The sequence below is a fragment of the Homalodisca vitripennis genome, chromosome 2, assembly GCF_021130785.1.
Source record: "Homalodisca vitripennis isolate AUS2020 chromosome 2, UT_GWSS_2.1, whole genome shotgun sequence".
NCBI lineage: Eukaryota > Metazoa > Arthropoda > Insecta > Hemiptera > Cicadellidae > Homalodisca > Homalodisca vitripennis.
This window is the reverse complement of record NC_060208.1, coordinates 11,784,510-11,798,963: the sequence shown is the minus strand read 5'-3', so window position 1 is coordinate 11,798,963 and position 14,454 is coordinate 11,784,510. Positions and strand designations below refer to the sequence as shown.

The window sequence follows — 14,454 nt, the reverse complement described above, 5'->3', positions numbered from 1 at the left end:
GTTACAGTTAAGTTACGTTTAGGAGGTATAAACGTATTATTTGTCAAATTACGCTGGTTTAAGGTCAGTTTTGATTGAGAACATTGAATATTCTCTGGGAGTTATTCAGTTAGAGGTTGGTATAACAGTTCAGTTTAAGTGACTTTGATTTTGGTACATTCACTGAAGTCTACGCCATGACAAATGTTCAACACATGATTCAGAATCAGAAACAATTTGTTTCGCTAATAACAAAATGTTATACGAAATAAGTCACATACTTAATTAAGTACAATCAATAAGGCCACTTAGCATAATTTATACATCGGCACAATCTTACAGGAATTCTTGTACAGAATACGGTCATCTATCTAGCAAAATGTTTTTTTACTTTCTTTTAGAAAATGTTTTGAGCTAGATAGATTGTTCAGGTGCCCAGACAGCGCGTTATAGATCCGCTGAATAGTACATGCCCTCTTCAACATGTGTCAATCTATGGATCGAGTAGACCATGTTACCCTTGCGGTGGAATAGTTAAAGGTATTTGGGGATTATTTGTAAAGAAAATAGAAACTTAAAGTATAAAGATACTTAGCAGAGTGAGGAGATTCAGTAGCTGAAAAAGGCTTACAATGAGCACAATGACCAGATCCTAATATAATCCGAACAATTTTCTTTTGCAATCTAAACACTCTTAAAACTTCTTAAGATTACCCCCAGACTCTAATAGCATATTTTAACCTTATGTACACGTAGGCATAGCAAATCTGAAGGATAGTTTTTTTACCAACTACAGGCATTAATACTCGAAAAATGGAAGTAATAAAAGACGACTTCGTGCATGTGGTATCAATATGTGAAGACCAGTTGAGTTTATCATCCAAAATACTGCCAAAAAGAGGGGCAAACCCTGGTAGGCTGATAGCATTAACGCAGAAACTCACTAAATTGTGGATATATGGTGAGATTTGGTGGATATAGATCTCTCCTCATTGAAGTAAATATCATATGACACACGATTTATTCAAGCAACAAATGACTGATTCATTATAGTTTCTAGGCTGTGCAAATCATGACAAGAAGACAGAACAGTAGTGCAATCTGCATAGCAAACAATGTCGGAATTCATATTGTTGGGAGGGGGTTATTTATACTGGGTCTAAACTTTAGGATATTGCTCCATGGGCCAAGAGCAGCAAATCTAAATGCAACCGATAGTCTGTCTGTTGTCATGTATGGTCTGTCTTTCTCTCCCTTTATATGTGTCTTTTAGTTTTGTTTTGTTTGCACTCTCCAATCAAGAGAAATATTAATATAATATTATCATATCACGTTTGAAGATATTGGATGGCTAAAGTTTTTAGAACAATGAAAAAATAAAAAAACTCGTACGAGTATGAAAATTGTTAAAGAATTATAAAAGTTGTTACATCTAATTACAAACATTGTAACACCTAAAACATAAAAATTGGCCAAGATATAATGTAGATGAAAGATTTTAGCTGTTGTAATGCACGATGAAGTTTCATAGTTTATAATTTTACGGTATCAGGAGCGATGTATTACAACATATATCTAATATACTATACAGCCGCATGTGAAACTGACTGACTGACTGATATATGTATACAAATTCTAACCTACTTCTAGAAGTGCTAGAAACTTGAAATTTTGGACGCAGGTACCTTTTGCCGTATAACCAACAGGAAAAGTCTGAAAACCGGGAATATTTAGTTTTAAACCCCTCAAAAAAATTCGCAAAAAAACGCGCATTTTTTACCCTTGCAGGCCTTTTTTGTAAGCCCAATAGTGGGCGAACAATAGGAGCTAGCTCGGATCTGATGGAAAATCGTCAGTCAGGAATGAAGTGAACTACAAAAAAGGTCCAGTGACTTTTTGCTCTATCTTCCTTGGCTAAGCGACAAAACGCTCGAATATTTGACATTCCAGAGATTTTTTCGCTAAAAATAATGTTTTGAGCCCGATAGCGGCCGAACCGTTGGTCGTAGCTCAAATCTGATTGACCCATTAAATTATCAAATTGCGCGATCTACAGAAAAAGTCCAGTGACTGTTTGCCCTATCTCCATTGGTTTGGCCGAAAAATGTGATTATGTGCAATTTTTTTGTAATTTTTACGTGAAAACTTTGTTTTTGGGGTCGATAGCAGCGAAACAATTGGTCGGAGGTCAAAATAAAACGAAGGCTAGATTTAGGAAATAATATGATCTACAAAAAAGGTTTAGTAACTTTTTACTATATCTCCATTAGTTTGACCGCAAAACGCGATTAAGTGAAAATATTTGGAAATTTTCGCCTAAAAATTTACATTCCGGGCTTGATAGCGGCTAAACGGTTGGTTGTAGCTCAAAACACGTCATTTAATAAGTTTTAGTAAACGACGTGTTCTACAAAAAAAAGTCCAGTAACTTTTTGCCCTATCCTAAATGGTCTGGCCGAAAAACCTGTTTAAATGGAAATATCTTATAATTTTTATGTGAAAATTTTGTTTCTGGAGGCGGTAGCAGCCGAACCATTGGTCATAACTTAAATCCTAAATGTTCAATAACTAGACAATCTAGAGATCTAAAAAAAGGTTAGGTAGCTTTTTGTCGTATATCCTTACGTACGACCACTTTTGAAACGGTTATACCACTCTTTAATCTGCGTAACACTCATTGCCTCATTTTCGAATGCTAGCTGAATTTTCCGAATGGTCTCAATTTGTTTTTCTCCGAGTTTCACGCAAAATTTAATGCAATAATGTTGTTCCACTTTTTCCGTCATCTTCACAGTTAGAGAAAACCGATTAAGCCCTAAAATCTGTCTTAATGGCAAAATCTTGGTCGTATTTACTAATTTCAGGAGTTGTAAATATGATGCGACTGTAATTTGTAAAATCCGTTCTTGTTCTGGATTTAACTTGTATTACTAATTTAACGAGTGACTACAACCCCACATCGTGAATTGGCTGAGCGTTGGAGAAGGTAACATTAAAAACCCCCCTGGAATTTCCTTGTATGACCAGATAACCTCCTGAGTAAATTAAACCCCCTGATGTGTTAACCCCCCGGTAACATTAATCCCCCCCCAGGGAATTTCCTGGCTTGACTAGATAATCTCCTGATGATATTAAACCAACTGTTCAACTTAAAATACTGCTTTAAGGTCGGTTTTTATTATGTTTATACTAAACAATTTAAGATAGCTGACCAGTGCAGACTTTTATTACAAGCTCAGTCCTGGCTAAACCAAAGCTCACAGCTAAAATCTGACGACGGAATCGAAAAAACGGAAGACGGAAAGATAAAATTAAATTTCCGACAAGAAAGGTCCAGTCACTTTTTGTCGTATCTCTAACGGTTAAGCCACAAAATGGCCTTAAAGTAAAAACTTTGATTAAAACTGGAAAATTCAATAAAATATGTCTAATTTAAACTCCCAGACCCCTAATCTAATTCTCTGATTAACCTCTCACCGAATACCGCTTATCCCCGAATTCGGCAAACACCCAAAGGGGGCGAGTGTATACGAGGTCCAATCAAAAAGTATCCGACCTCGTCGTGTATCGCGGCTTCTGCTGCCAATAATGAGATAAGATTTATTGCGACAACAGATCCTACTATGATAAGGAAAGGTACAAAGTCTTATCTTGATTCGCCGGAGACGGGTCAGTATGTACTGATAAGTCAAGTGCGCGTATCGGTTTTCTCTAACTGTGAAGATGACGGAAAAAGTGGAACAACATTATTGCATTAAATTTTGCGTGAAACTCGGAGAAAAACAAATTGAGACCATTCGGAAAATTCAGCTAGCATTCGAAAATGAGGCAATGAGTGTTACGCAGATTAAAGAGTGGTATAACCGTTTCAAAAGTGGTCGAACCTCGGCAGAAAGTGACGCGCGTTCGGGCCGACCAAAAACAAGTCGAACTCCGGAAATCATCGAGAAAGCAAAAGTTTTGATCTGTGAAAATCGTCGAATGACTGTGGAGGAAGTAAGTACTGAGTTAGTTGTCAGTTTCAGATCAGCTGAAGCAATTTTAAACGGATGACTTGGGATTGCGCCGGGTAGCCGCAAAATTTGTGCCAAAATTGCTGACAGACGAGCAGAAGCAACGGCGATTGGATGTTGCCGAGGACATGCTGCAATGTTGTGAGGATGATGCGGACTTTTTGACATCGATAATAACTGGAGACGAAAGTTGGGTATGTGGATATGACCCTGAGACCAAATTTCAGTCATCACAATGGCAGTCTCCCCAGGATCCTCGGCCAAAAAAAGCAAGGCAAGTTCGAAGCAATGTCAAAGTGATGCTTACTGTTTTTTTCGACCACCGTGGACTTGTGCACCATGAATATGCCCCTGAGGGTCAAACTGTGAATGCACAGTACTATTTAAGTGTCCAACGTCGTCTCCGAGATGCGATTCGCCGCAAAAGACCTGACTTGTGGGCGTCTCTAAATTGGCGGCTACACCACGACAATGCGCCAGCTCATTCTTCCCAGCTCATTCAAACTTTTTTGGCGAAACACGGCACTCCGCAAGTTCCTCAGCCTCCGTACTCTCCAGATATGGCTCCATGCGATTTTTGGCTCTTCCCCCACCTCAAAAAACCATTGAAAGGCACCAGATTTGAAAGTCGAGAAGCAATTATGAAAAAAACGACGGCTGATCTCATGGCGATGCCGAAAAGTGATTTTCAAGACTGCTTCCAGAAGTGGAAACGTCGCTGGAATCGTTGTGTTGCTTCTCAGGGTGCTTATTTTGAAGAAAATTAACGCCAGCTTTTTTCAGGTAACTTCAGTTTTAACGTTGCACCAAAAGGTAGGATACTTTTTGATTGGACCTCGTATATATGTTGTCATGAGGAGCAAGTACTTTTTTGCGATTCAATATGCGAAGTTTGGTATCTGTAGCTGTACTAGTTCTAGAGATATTAATTTTTTATAACCAATACAAGAAATATCTAGCGGCTAAACGAAAAATGTCTCGACACTTTGTATATATGACATTATTTGTTTGAAATTCCGTGTACCCCCAGAATGTTGTAACACCTTTTCATGAACACCCTGTATTTATAATCAATGGGTTGAATTGCACTTTGACATAAATTGATTATTTTATACTGTAGTCAATGATTTAAAACACTCATTATTCGAAATGAAATAGATAATGTGAATCAGAGTAATTTCAGTTCTCATTGATATTTTATCTTCATACGACAAAAGTGGCCTCCTAGAACCAAATGGAAAGATTAATATGTTTGATTTAGCTTACTTTTGTAATACTAAATTAGATAGTTTTCCCAGTGTAGGCTACGATTAATCAATTAATTTACTTGAGATTAATGAATTAATATACAATTAATTAAGATGAGTAGATAAAGATACATTATAAAACTATCGAGGAGATGAGTGGTTACTTTCAGATAAGTAAGGCCAATTGTGTGTTAAGTGGGCTATTAAGTAGACTTAAAATTTTATCACGATGTTAAAATATTATATCCATTTTACGACTGTCTTGGGACACTAAAAGTGGAGTGGTAACACACTTTATAAATATAAAAATTTCCAAGCGTAACTCTAGAAACATTTAATTAGGACTGTGGACGTGAGATAAATAATAATTAATGGTTGATTTTATAATCTATTTCTGCAAAAGACTGATTTAGAAGGTAATAAATGTCTTTAAGATTGATGTCAATCCTGATGAGTAAAACCCTCAGTACATTTCTGAGGTAGCGAGCCAGTTTAACCGATATTTAATAAAGCCTGAGAGGAAGGACGCTATGGAATTGTGGTCCGACAACAAAGCAGTTTCATGAATGCTGCACACGTCATCAAAGCGTCCTAAAGCGTAATGCAAGTCATCTCGGGGCTTTAATATTTCAGTTTCACCTGTTGTTGCGTTTCCGTCTCTATTAGGTCTGCTGGAGGGAATGGATACTTAGTAATCTGACAATCGCATTCCACCGCAAACTTCACAAAATAATACCATTATGGCATTATTTATTACTTTACTTAAGGGAACGTTACAGGGTGGTGAACAATTTATTTTGAGCATGGTCAATTTTTATACCCTGCATGTCTGGAATGGTCATCCCATTCATAAATGTGATCTTTGTATCTCTCCTTCAGGGCCAGTTGGAAACCTTGGGTGCAAAATCAGAATTAATTTTTATTATGCCTCTTAAGAGACAAAAAAGGGGAAGAAAGGTATAAGAAAATCTTTCGAAATTTATAATTTAATTATGTCCCTAGGAAAGCAAGCTCTCAGTCGCATGGCTCATTGAGTGGAACTTGTTCAATCTGGACACTCGTTCTTTTCAAGTCGGTCTCACCTTCATTAGTATTTTCAGTCATCTAGTTATTTTTCCCAGGGCAGAGTGAGCCCTGATCTTGTGATCTACTCCACATTCTCCGCCTCCTCATTTCAATTTCTCTCTCTCTCTCTCTCTCTCTCTCTCTCTCTCTCTCTCTCTCTCTCTCTCTCTCTCTCTCTCTCTCTCTCTCTCTCTCTCTCTCTCTCTCTCTCTCTCTCTCTCACACTCTCTCTCTCTCTCTCTCTCTATCTATCTATCTCTCTCTCTCTCTCTCTCTCTCTCTCTCTATATATATATATATAATATTTATATATATATAATATACATACAGAGTGTGAACGAAGTCCTGATACGCCTGGACATATTACAAACGGGTTGAGATATCGATGTAGCCTACAACCTTCACCAAACTTATTAAAATGCATTTGTGATTTGTGAGTGGATAAAAAGAATTTCAATTCCTAGCCAAAGGGGAGTAGACGGGGGTAACTTTAAAATTTCAAATTTAACATCTAAATTGTGACTGACAAGTCATTTTAAACGTCTCTTCAATAGAAACACAATGATATGAAGAAAACATTTCTACGACGTGTATAGCTAAAGCTATGAGCAGTGATCCAGGACTTAATTTACACCCCTTATATGTATGTATATATATTATGTTTTAACTCCACATTACAGGCTTATATTTATTTTAGTATAATGAATAGTGAACTATAAACCCTTTTATTAAATTATTTTATTACCATACACGTGTTTAGGTATTCAACCATCATCAGTGTACATTAACCTCCAAAAAGGTGTAATGTGACAGAGACATATCATAAAGTTATGATACATGCCATAAAGTCAGAAGTAGGCATGTTTATGATACATATTATTTCAGTAATCATTGTGTCAAGAGTTTCAAAAGCTAAACAGAATTTCCCCAGTCTCTTATTTTAGGCTTAACGCGTGAAGACGTATTTCTGGTTAAAATCAATTATATTTCACGCCACAGTACAGTTTACCTTGATGCCACCATCAAAATTGTACATACTCGTCCTGAGAAGCCTAATTAAGTCAAAAGGTGTTTACTTTCGGTCCTTTAGAGGTTAATGTGCACTGATGATGGTTGAATACCGAAACATGTGTATGCCAATAAAATAATTTAAAAAAAGGTTTTTGTTGAGTATTCTCTATACTAGTATATATATGGTTTTGAATGTGAGTGAGGCAATATTTTCAGTAACATGCTTTGGACCAAATTGGAAACTGGGTTGTGCGGCTGAAATCCGATTAAATAATTGCACAGTTCAAATTAACTTGTCAACATAACTCTCTCGCTGGATCGTATATTACGTTCTTCTCTTCGACATCTTGTCATAAAATAGAAATGATATTACTTCATAGATTATGGAATTTCAATTCTTTTATGACCTATGGAAAAATTTATCGATAAGAAATGTTTCTGCTCTTGTTGAGTTTAATCCATTTATGTCTTATGAGGTGAATGGCATGTATCCATACAAATTTATCAATAAACATTGCCGTTCTATTTGAATTTAACCCTTTCCGGCCAGGCGGCAATATATTGCCGCCATAGATCGTGTCTGTTAAGTGCCAGGCGGCAATATATTGCCGCCTTGATATTCGTAATTTTCCTTAAAAAATACGACATCAAATGATTAAAGTTTTATGTTTTTTTATTCCCTGGTATATTTGTAGATATTTAATATGAATATAATTTTTATTTTGGAGGTCTATGCATTTTTATTTCGATATTGTCACGTGACATTATCAGGTGACTCGATCTATTGTTGTTAATTCTTTATGCTTTAGTGCAATCGTACCATTGTATGCTGGATTCTTCTTCATTATTTTATTTTGTGGTTGTAAATATTAGTAGTGTTACCTGCTTAGCTATTGTGTGTAGTAGTTACAATGACTGACAATTTCCGATCTCACGGGAGTGAAATTGTAAGTAGCATATTTGTAAATACAAAAAGTGTAAATAAATTTCAAATAAAATTGTGTAAATATTTCTTGGTAAATAGTGTTTTTAACTGTATTGAAACTGCTTATGGATCCTACAATCATCTGTTTACCGGTACATCCGTAATGTGAATATTTATTTTAAGTTTCTTGCAGTTAAGAGTCAGTTGCTTTATCACTTGTTGCGAAGTACAATTATGCGTATTTTTACAAAATGTGTCATAAAAAATTTATTTATGAGAGAAATAACACAAAATTTTGTATGGTTGTTCCTTTATAAATGTACAATATAATAACATAGCTTTCTACAGTAAAATTATTTTTCCTTTTTTAGTTATTTACGAAAAAAATAAAAAAAAAAAATAATTTTTTTTTATGTAATCCATTAAAACATTATTTTTTTTAAATTTTAAATTACTTAAAACTACATCTTTATATTTTTTTTGTTGATAGTATATATCTATACGAGTAATTTGGTGCAACTTTTAGGTCATTCTCTAATGTTTATGAAAAGTTATAAATTTTAATCTAAGAGACTGCAAAATCGCCAATTTTAGCCTGGCACTTTTGACTAGTCACAAGGGGATAGATATGTGAAGAAATTTTGCAACATCTCATATTTGGTCCTGGCCCTGAAAGGGTTAATAATCCAGTTTAAGCCTTATGAGGTGAATGGCTTGTGTCCATACAAATGTATCAATAACAAAAACTCTGTTCTAGTTGGGTTTAATCCATTCATGAAAACCCTATGAGGTGAATGGCATGTGTCCATTTACGTACCAAGAATAGCTAAAACGGTCCTGTCAATTCATAAATTTGATTGAAAACGAATTTTACAGTAGACTGAGTTCCAAATCTGCAAGTAGTGCAGAGAGTTCTAGCTTCGTGTCCATTTTAGTGACCTACTTTCAGTAGAAATAACTTCTGGAATGTTTTCAGTTCTATACTTAACATTAACATGTTTAATTAGAGCATATAATTATTGATAGTAAAAAATATATTCTAGGTTGTCACTGTTAAAAAATCAACAACCAGTAACACCATAATTTTATTTTATGTTGCTAAACTTTTTACTGAATGGAGGAAAAGAAAAGTCGTCAGTTTTAAAACATTATTTAAATAATTAAGCTGTGACCTTAATATAAAAAAAGTAAAAAAGTAGAGAATGTCTTATTTTACCAAGCGAAGTTAGGGCTAAGAAGCCCTCTCTAACACTTAACCTGGGGACAATATGTATTTAATTAATATGTATTTGCTGAATAAATAAATAACAAATAAATCGATTATTCCATGATTATTGTTCGATAAATTGTATAGTTAAAACTATCTTAAAATGTCTACGAGACATTTTGTACCTGACTATATATGCTAGCATTTTAATATCTGGATGTAACATCTCTTGTGCTGACTGGAACAGTGCACTATCCTCTTTAAATACAAGATAAAGATGCAATGCCAGGTGGCAGCGTTGAGGCGTTATGCAAAATTTCATATTTATATCTCATTTGATTCTTATAGTTAAACTGTGTAAGATGATAAAACGACATGACTATGATCACATCTTGTAGAAATTCAAATCTGTAGGTCAGTTCCTTCTGGAGACACCGTGCGGACATACATAGATGATTTTTTCTGGCCCCTTTGCCAACGCTTATTACTAGTTATTGTCAACAAATGCTCATTTCAAAGAAATCGAACTTGAAGGTTCTGTACCTCATAAAGACATACAATTTCACAGCTTCACATTTCAATTATAAACCATTTTTTATTCTCCAAGCCAAACTACCATTGAGTTGCAGGTTAAATAAGTCTCACCGTTTTAGCGACGTTAATGATTATTTCGTAATGTCTGACATCTCCGCTGTATATTTATTACCTATGATGAATAAATATCGTGCCATAACCAACCCTAAAACGTAAACGAGGGGAAGACAGCCACTTTCAGCCCAAAACCAAACCAGCTCTCTAAACATGCTTACATTTGGCATCTGGATTTTTGAATGAGAATCATCAACACTCAATCTTTTTCATTCTGTAAAGAAGTACTTTGGTTTTGTACTTTATTATCTTTTACTGTGTTTTCTCAATCCATAGATTATCGCAGTGGACAGAACCACAGGAATTCTAACATTTAGTAGTCTTTAGGCCTTCGTGTACTTGTTTTAAGCATATTCCCAGAGTATCGCATAAGTCAAAGCTTTGCGATTCTGAGTTTACAAACATTAATTTCTGGATTTCCATTCTTCCCGGGTTTATATTCCATAATGTTTTACAATTTGGCTTATATACTTTCTAGTTCAAGTGTGTCCCTTTATCAGTGGTTTCATCACAAAGATTTTGGATTTATATTTGTTAATGTTACATAACCCTAGTATATGAAATTCTCTGAGCTGCAGACCATCAAACTACTTAATTTCTTGACTTTCAATTTTGCATTGTAAAACCACACGGTTCTACATTTTGATTCAGCTCTAATAATATTACGACTTTTGGCTTTCTAAGCAGTTATCGGGTTTATATTACCTATACTCGTACATATTGTGCAATTTTGTATTCTGTGTTCTCTGGAATAATGCTCTTATTTTTCAGTTATTGAATCCACCAAACAAGTAAATCTAAGAAATTTACGACTTCGTGAGATCTCATCTCACCATTTCAGTTAATGTGTCCCTCCCAACACAAGTTGTGTCTCCGTATTGTTGACGGGTATTTTTGAAAATAAAGTATATGAAACTATATAAAATATTTCCATGACTATGCTGGGTTGGGAGCAAAACAATTTCCATTATAAAATGAATTAAACACCGGTAATTACAAAAATATGGGTCATGTAAGTGGGTTAATCCATGGAGTATCTGTTTATTTTAATCGGTAAGGAAATATTCAAGCTGCTTTACAATAAATCCGCTCACGGGAAATATAAATTAGTATTCATTTATTGGTAAACGGAACTCACATTGGTATTGGTGGCTTAGCAATTAATACCATCGACGCAAAACATATCGCCGCTCCAATGTTCCAGCACCGCTCTCTCGTAAAAATATTCGAGGAGGACTTTTAAAATCATATTGTTCTAAATAAACTAATGTTTTTGTTAGTATAAAGCACTAAAATATAAGTAACTACCTCTATATTAACCGCGTTTTACGTTTTTTATTACTTTAAGTTTTAACTGAGTATAAATGTTTTAGTTTTCTACAAAAATGGAAAAGAGTCGATATTTTCAAACCACAACTCTTTGACATGACGCGTATCAACTGTTTATCCTAAATATTTACCGCTTTAAGTTTTTTTTGTTTTTGTCATGCAACGTTTAACGTATTTTTCTACAATGTATATCAGTAACAACATCCTATTACATAACATTAAATGTTAGGTCAGCCAGCCCACATTGAACCCAAATTGTTGCTTGTTCATTGTACGAACAAATAGCAAACCAAATTTGCCCGTGTTGCCAATGGGCGCAGTGTAGCGGGTACAACGGATATCGCAAGATAACCGGATCAAGCAACGTCGAGCGCTGCTGCTGTTTGGATGAATGACCGCTGAGCGATCCTGTCCTTTCGAGCAGCCCGCCTGCCCGGCCATTGGTGGTGGTTCGGAGGTCACCTTTAAGCCGTTGGTCCCCATATTAAGTGTTAGAGGGGGCTTCTTATTCCTAACTTCGCCTGGTAAAATAAAACATATTTACTTTACTTTACTTTTACGAGATATATCTTTTAGGTAATAATTACATTAATGTTATATTCTGGATCCTTCCCGAACCGTCCAAATGTTACTGTTGATATCATTAAAGATCACAGACTTATAACATGGTATAATAGGTTTTATTTATCATAGTTTGGTAATTTAACAAAGAATTGGCATACTTGGTTGTCAAACTTTGATTTCTTTGGGTATTTCTTATAAGACGATTTCTTTTTAATTTACCTACGTCCTGTTTTCCCTTACAATTATTAGTCGAAATTTATAAAGCATGAAAACCCTCCATTACTTACAGCGAGTAAAAATTCAAAGTACTTAATGTAGACAACTTAGAAAATGTTTCTCTCTGCGAAAAATCCTTCAAATTTCAGAAGTAACTACTGCAAATCTTAGAATTTACCGAATCATAAAATTGTGCAATAATTCAGTTTACTTCATGTTTTAATTTATTCACGGTTTAAAACTGAATTTCTGAAAAATACTCAGTAAAGCTTCTCAAGCTAGAACCTCACAAACTTACAAGAAGGACGGAGTAAAATGTAATGAAGTTTTACATAGACCCGTATATCATTTTGTAGGTACTTAAATAAAGAAAGTTTTGCGTCAGTACCCTAACTCTCTTGATTTTACATTCAAATATTTAATTATTTCCAAAGACGGAAGTATCTAACAATGACAATAAGATCTCAGAAATGTTTGTAATCAACTGCAACATGAAAGTTATAATATATTTTGAAGTGAGTGATCTTCGAGCAAAATTAATATTTGATAATGAGAACTAAGATTTCCTAAAATAACCGACTCAAGCAACGTCAAACGTGGCTGCTGCTTGGATGGGTAACCGCTGAGCGATCCTGTCCTTGCAAGCGATCCGCCTGCCCGGCCATTGGTGTTGGTTAGGAAGTTACCCCAGGTTAAGTGTTTAGAGAATACCTTTAGCCCTAACCACCTGGTAAAATAAGACATTCTTTGATTTATACTTTAAAATTGTGAGCAAAAACGCTACAATATGAATAGCCCATAATGAACTTGGCAACTAATCCAAGTTGAAGGAAAACAAACATTGAAGGAGAAGGGATTGCGGATACTGGTGTGTATTGCTTTTGCAAGTCTTGTTCGTTTAAACCTGTGACTGAAGAAGGAATGAAAGTGAGCAATATGCAGTATGAAGCAGATACTGCATATTCACAATGATTTCATTAAATGGCTGCCATCCACATCAGAGTGCAGCTTTCAGGTTGTAGTTTGTGTTTATAACCCTTAATTTAGTTATATATATATGTGCAAAGAGAAGAAAGTTCATAGTGAGTGCTAAGTGTTTATTGCCAAATGGAGTTCTCCAGGCTCCATGCATGTCGATAAGGAGTTTCCAACAGTGCTCTAGGTTTCTGCAATTCCCTCACGGAAAACCTGTTCTTAGCCGACAAGCTTGAACTTTCACGTAGTTATGTATCGATGATAGACCCTTGAGAAGAAGTATCAACGTGTTCCTGTAGTACCATGGTGATACAATCAGGAAACTCAGAGTGGAGTTTTGAAAGGCTTCTAGCCTTTTCCTGGTCAAGGCTGTTGTAGGGTACCAGGCAGGCGCGTCGTAAGTAAGAACTGGAGAAATAATAGTGCTATGCAGATGCAGCTCAGTCTTCTTCGAAAGAGGAGAGCTTTAAGCAGTAAAGAGACCGTTCCGAGAGGCTTTCCTCCCACGTTGATGCGGGCAATGGCGGCCGATGTGGTGGTCAAGGTCCGGTTTAACACTATTTCCCAGTATTTAGTTTTGGTGTGCCACCATAGCCTTTCGGTCTGGAGGTAGTTTCTCAAGGTACTGGTTATAGAATTTCCAATGAGACTTCATCAGATGAAGCCAACATCCTGTATAAACAATATTTAATAAAAACCACATCATGGTTTCTGTAAAAAAACACGGTTATGTAAAATTCACTTCAATCGTGAATTTAAGTTTCAAGTTTGAAAATTTCTAATATAAATTAAAGATGTTGAAACAGAATTAAAAATTTGTTTTAATATCCGATGAATACATCTTAGCTATAAAAAGCCTAACCCAGAATAAATAGTTATAAATATCGTTTGGTGAGATTATAAAAAATATTGTTATTGCAATAAGAAACCAATAAAAGCTCCATCAAGCGACGTGATTGTTTATCATATGACTGGGACTTCATACGATTCTAATTAGTTTGATATTTTAATGAACTGTCCAGGTGGTGAAATCTTTAAAGACTATGATAAATAAACGAGGTTTGGCTAAAAAGCAATTGGTATTTTTAAGTCAAATTTGAAATTTATATTTCTAAGAAGTGACAGAGAAGAGACAGTGTGACAGACGACAAGATGGTGCGTTATGTACGTTTGCTTGAGTGTTCATCAGGGCGAGAACATTTCCTGCTCACAATTATTTCTGTGACGTATTAAGAATTGGCTGTCGTGGAACGAATTTCAGTTTTATCTCGTAAG

At 35.3% G+C, this 14,454-nt stretch overlaps 1 protein-coding gene across 1 annotated transcript in view; it reads left to right on the top strand.

Moving 5' to 3' along the window:
• The window catches only part of LOC124355534, a 248,782-nt gene that overhangs the window by 68,231 nt on the left and 166,097 nt on the right, over positions 1–14,454 (top strand). The window lies entirely within an intron of this gene.